General features: G+C 37.4%; 2 pseudogenes; both read right to left on the bottom strand.

Annotated features, from left to right (window-relative positions):
* Positions 1-714: 714 nt before the first annotated feature.
* Positions 715-1712, bottom strand: LOC143678824 (hsc70-interacting protein pseudogene; annotated as a pseudogene).
* Positions 1713-3929: 2217 nt separating this feature from the next.
* Positions 3930-5937, bottom strand: LOC143678823 (glomulin pseudogene; annotated as a pseudogene).
* Between the last annotated feature and the right edge of the window lie 63 nt (positions 5938-6000).

Below are 6000 nucleotides of genomic sequence, written 5' to 3'. Positions count from 1 at the left end.
TAGTGCTTCTGAATACATTCTCTTCATCACAGTCATTCCATGAACAAATTGGAACCATAATAAATACTCATTAAAATTTAATTAGTACAGATACTGCTTACGATCAGATCCTCTTCCTCATTCAATATCTAAATCCCTTTGGATAAAACTCAAGGTAGGCTTCTTTACAATAAATTCTTCTTTAAAACAAAAACACTGTCAGTTATGGATAATCACCCTTTGTATAGTTTCTCCTAAATATGTGTCTGATTGATGATATTTTTGGATTCAAATTTGTCAGTGTTTTTTTTTTCCACACCCCCATTAGGTCAGTTGCAGCCAAGAGCAGTGATCCTGGATGTTCTTTATTTTCTTATATCCTTTCTGAGCCTTAGAACAGTACCCTCACCTGTATGCATAACATTTATTTAGTGAATATGTCATTATTATTGGTTCTGAAATTGGTGTGTTCTGTGATCCTTTGACCTCAGAAAAAGCTTCTGTGGACCTTTTTTTTTTTTTTTTTTAAAAAAAATGCTTTCAAGTTTAAAAATAAAAAGTGTTCAAGTTTATAAGTCCTAATAGGAAAGTATTTTCCGAATGGATACCCGAATGGCAAACCTATGTAAAATGTGTCAGCTGCATGAAGAGGTCAGAGGTACACTGGTTTGTATTATTGCGACATTCATTAAGTAATCTAGGTTGCTTTCCCTCCAGCAAACTGTCAAAAGGACGTTATGCTTGACTTCCAAATTTGGCTGACAATTTACCGAGGAGATTCGTAACCTTTGGATTGCTCTGATGTTCGGACTTATTTGCTGGGTTCTGGCCACATCCTGAAAAGCCCCCATAACTTCCGGATCCCCCGTGGCTGAGAAAACCTGTGGATCGCTAAGAATTTCATGGATCCCAGGCACAGCTGCCATTCCAGGCATGTCTCCTGCCATTCCAGGCATCCCCTCAGGAAGCAGCCTGGTAAACAGCCCCACTGAGATCCTGATTGCTTTCCGGCTTCTTCTTCCCTCTGGGCTGTCTCCTGCTCTTCCCCAGCCTTCTTAACTCTTTCTATTCTTTCTTTGCTCTCTCGCTCCTCACGCTTTTGCTTACACTTCCTCCGATGTTCTGTAATTTTCTGGGCCCTCGGTTGAACTTGCCTGAGCATTGCACTAACATCTTCATCATAATCCAGTTCACAAACAAGGGCAAGGTTGTGAGCTGCCTCTTCCCAGCAGCCCAGAAGTCTGTGCACTTTCCCTCATGACTTGTGAGGCTGAGCTGAATCAGGATTTATTCTCCTGGCTCTGTCACAGTCTTGGATGGCAGCTTTGGGCATCTATAATTGGATGAAGACACTGGCCTCTTGGCACACAGAACGGCCAAGCGAGGATTCAGCTTAATGGCACCTGTGAGCCAGGTGATGGATGGCTTTCTGTAGTTCACCATCATTCATTGCATCGGTGACAGCCACTTTCTCATCATTTCCCTGAACCATCATCTCCTCAGCTTCATCTCCCATTCCTTGAGGTGCACCAGTGTCTGGTTCAATGAATACCTTCATTGTCAATTTTTAGATCACTTTCCTCACTTGATGTTCTTCTGTCTTTATGTTTTCCTCTGTCTTCTTACTATCAGTTTTTTCTTCCTTGAAATTTTCTTCACCACCCGTGCTCTTCACCCACTCCCTCAGGAAGCACATTTCCTGGGTGTGCAATGCTGGGATCCTGATTACACATTTTCCCTTTACGGGGATCATGGTTCTGAGGCTGTGGGAAGTGACGGGCATGGCGGAGAAAGCTGCGGTTTGATTCCAGCCCCGAGCCCTAGCTCAGAGGAATCGCGTGGAAGGCGCTGGCTACCTGTGCATCTTTAAAAAGTTCCTTTACTTGAATCACAGAAATAGTTGGAAACATGTTGAATATGGAAACATGTTTCTCCTCTCTGGAGACAACCACTGTTACTAATCTCTTGGATAATGACAACTCACGGATAACTTTATTTATAAATTTTCTTCTTTCACACTTTTTAGCATACTCTAAATGCTGCATGTAAGTTTTTTTTTTAACTAATTGATATATTTTGGAGATGAGGTGAGGGAGGTTTTCTCTCCTAAGACTAATATGGGAGACTTCAAAAAGAAGCCCTATTTGGTAGAGTTTACAACTAGAGTTTTAATTAAAGTTCTGATATTTGATTGGTCAGGACATTTTTAATATCTTGAGAATGAATCAGTTTGATAAGATTCAAGAGTGACCAGAAGGATTTCAAGATTTGTCTGAGATTTTGTCCATGACAGAATGGATTGAAGGGAGTGGTGATGCAAAAGAATAAACTTGCTTTCCATTGAGTCCTTACAATAGCCAGCTCATTAAATAAATGGTTGGATTTATCAAGCAATTCCTTCTTACTGACATTAAACTGCTGCCTATTTTTTTTTTTTTTTTTGCTTTAAAAAAAACATGCATCAGTGAATCTTTACAGATAAATTTCACATGATTGCATCTGGAAATTCCTAGGAGGGAAATAAGCCAGACACATAAGGATGGATAGTGTATGACTCCACTTTTATGGCTACGGTAAAGGTAAAATCAGAGGCTTATAATGTAGAATACAGGGGAGTTAGAAATACATAGAAGAGATGGGTGAACGGTTAGCTAATGAGGTTGAACTCAAATGTAAGGGGATAGATAGAAGTGAAGGTGAGTCCCCAGTGGCTCTGTAAGTAATATTGCCTTATTGAAGGTGAACATGATTGAAAGGGGTTGTGTAGACCCATGTGTCCTACTAATTAACACTAGAAATATAAATTAGTTCTTGTAAGAACTACTTCAAAGGTATGATTCATGTAGAAGGAGTGTTTAAATCCAAGGTACAAGGGGAAACCTGCTGTTGCATGCCATGGGCTATGTTTAACAAAAATGGCCTCACACCATGGAAGCCCAACTCTGCAAGTGAAATCATTGCCCGACCCCCTATGTGGGACATGACATCCAGTGGTGAAAGTCTCCCTGGCGGCGTGGAAGATGGCTCCCAGGGATGAGTCCAGCCCTGGTACCATGGGATCAACAATTCTATCCTGACCAAAAACACGAAAAGAAGTATAATTAATAAAGTATTAGTGGCTGAGAAAGTTCAAATAGAGTCAAGAGGCTACTCTGGAGGTCACTTTTACGCAAGCTGACTATCATTAATGTATACTGTATAATTTCCTTATGGTCTGTTGCCAGTATAAAAATAAAATTTTAAAAACTATTGACTTTGTAATATCCAGCTATCTTGCTAAAATGTTCATTAGTTCCAGCAGTTGTTTGGAATTTCTCTGGATACATTATACTATCTGAGAACTTTTTTTAAAGAAGTCTTTCTTATTTTCAAAATTTTATGTCTTTCGTTTTATTTTTCTTACCTTATTGTACTTGGTAGGATCTCCAGAGCAGTGCTGAATAGAAGTTAGTGGACATCCTTATCTTCGTTCCAAAACCACAAGGAAAGTGTCCAATATTGCACCATTAGTAAAGGCTTATCTGTAGGTTTTTCTCATAGATTATCTTTTTTAGATGGAAGATTTCCTTCTAATCTTAGTTTGCTGAGTCTATTTTTAAAAAATCATAATGGATATTGAATTAATTAATGCTTTTCTGTATCTATTGAAATAGTCACAAGGTTTTTCTACTTTATTCTAGTAGTATAATGAATCACATTTTTATTTATTTGTTTGCTTGTTTGTTTACTTGTTTATTTATTTATTTGCTTGCAGCATGTCGTAGTTTCTTCATTGCCAAAGCAAAGACCATGCAATGGGTTGGCTTAACAATGGGAATTTATTGCCTCATGGTTTTTTTTTTTTACATGAATGAAGACAATTCAGCTATATTTCATGAAATTTATACAAAATCAATTTGTAGTGGATCATTAAAAGTAGTATTTAGAATACATATATAGAATTATTCACCATGTAAAGAAGATAATTTTATTAAAAACAAAATACCAATGATCCATAATCTCACTGAGAATTGATAAATGAGAAAAGCTATGTTTATTTTTCTAGCAGTAATGTTTTAGACAATTTTTTATAAAGGTATTAAATAAGTCATAATGGAAAATATTCTAGTAGTTTTTAATTAGGAGGTGGAACCTTCACTTTATCCCAATATTTTCTTCAGAGGTAGACTTTGTTTTTATTTCAATAAGTTCTTCTACTCGAGCCAGTACACTTTCAATCAAATCAAATGTAAAAAGAGCTGAATGTAAGACCTTAAGCTGCATTTCAGGAGGCATGTTAGGGATCTTCTCTCCACCTACTGTTATAGAACAAAGATCTTTACACTTCTGGGCTTCTTTGCTATTTTCTTGGCTATTTTTAATTTCTGCTTCATAGTGTGCCTTTGACATATTAAGTCCTGTATGGAGTGGCTTTAAGAAATTATTCTCAATCTTTCCAAGTTCTGTCCATAATCCAGTCTGACTGTCATTTTCATTATCTTTGATAACCAAATACCTCAATAAATTTAATGAAGCCATGATCCTATCTGAGTTTTGCAGTAAATCTGTTTCAGCACCTTCTGGGAGAAAGAGTACTAAATCCAGAAGGGAAATTAGCTGTGGTCCTGTAAACCATCTGTTGTTAGGTGTTCTCTTTAATGAAACATCAATTTGATTTTTGATATTCTGAATAATAAAGGCTTCCACACCCGAATGATTACTTGTATTCAATAAGCACCTAAACAATGTATATTTGCCTTGTGAGTCCAACTTGTTAATATATAGCTGAAGCATAGCTAAACCCTTTTTCCTCAATGTCTCAATGGGGCAAAGTGTCGTTACTTTCACTAAACTCTGAGGTACAGTAAGAAAACTCTTGATTTCTAAATACTGATGAAGTAGACTGTTGTCTTCCAGTCTCAATAAACCATCCTCCAACAGATTCAATCCCTTGGAGAAAACAGACTCTTCTGTTCTTTGCAAAAAGACTTCAACATGCCCCATATTAAGTTGCAGAAGGTACGATGGGCTGAGGACCACTGGAAGTCGATCAATACTGATACCCTGTACAAATACTAGATATGCCAGAGAAGCCATAGAGTCTGCTAATTGTTTGTCTTCTTCTTCCTCAAATTCAAGGTAATTCCAAATCCTCTTTTTCCTTCCATGATTCAAAATCATTTTGGGAAAAGAGTCTCCCATTGCTGATAAAAAACCTATTATTTCAGATGCAAAATACCTTAAAGGATCATTTTCAGCTTCTTCAGGCTGTTCATGGAATTGTGCTGTCAGCAAAGGGTATTTCAAGCTCTTGAAACAAAATTTCAGTAATTCATCCTTTAACTTTTCCTTTTCCAGTGAGTTTTCTTTGTCATCAATGACTTCTTCCACAAAAGGTTTAGTGAACTCTATTAAGGCCTTACAGCACCGACAAAGGCCATAGTCATCTGTTTGTATTTGTTCTTTTGAGTATGGAACAGGAAGAAGAGACAGCTGATTCCAAAGGGTCGACAACGCTAACCCAACTGAGTATGCCTTGTTGTTAGGACGTTTCTGAATCACTGTCTGTAATGGTTGAAGTAAAAGGAGAATAATTTGTGATATCTGTTTTCCAGAGGGTTCTTCAATCAGTTCAAGTAAACCCAACAATAATTCCTTTGGATTACATAACTTTACCAATAGATTAAGCATCAAAAAATAATCTTTTCTTTTATCATCTTCCTTATCATTCCATGAAAGGCACCGAACAACAGGACCAACAAGATTCCAGCCCATGTTCTTGATAATGACCTTATTCTTTTCATTTTGAATAATTTCTAATAGTTGGTCACTATGTCCTTCATCTATACACCTTTGGCCTGCTAACTGAAACAGGCTAAAATCTTCTTCTTTAAAATTTTGCTCTTCTAGGATTTGACATCTTTTTATTATGGATTGAAGCTCTTCCACAGCCATTCTTGGTTATTTTTCCCTGTTTTGATCCAGTCGGCCCTCTAGCCGTCCGCTGCCTCATGGTTTTGAGGGTAGGAGAAGTCCAAATTG

The sequence above is a fragment of the Tamandua tetradactyla genome, chromosome 4, assembly GCF_023851605.1.
Source record: "Tamandua tetradactyla isolate mTamTet1 chromosome 4, mTamTet1.pri, whole genome shotgun sequence".
In the NCBI taxonomy this organism is placed as follows: Eukaryota; Metazoa; Chordata; class Mammalia; order Pilosa; family Myrmecophagidae; genus Tamandua; species Tamandua tetradactyla.
This window is presented reverse-complemented; position numbering and strand designations above follow the sequence as displayed.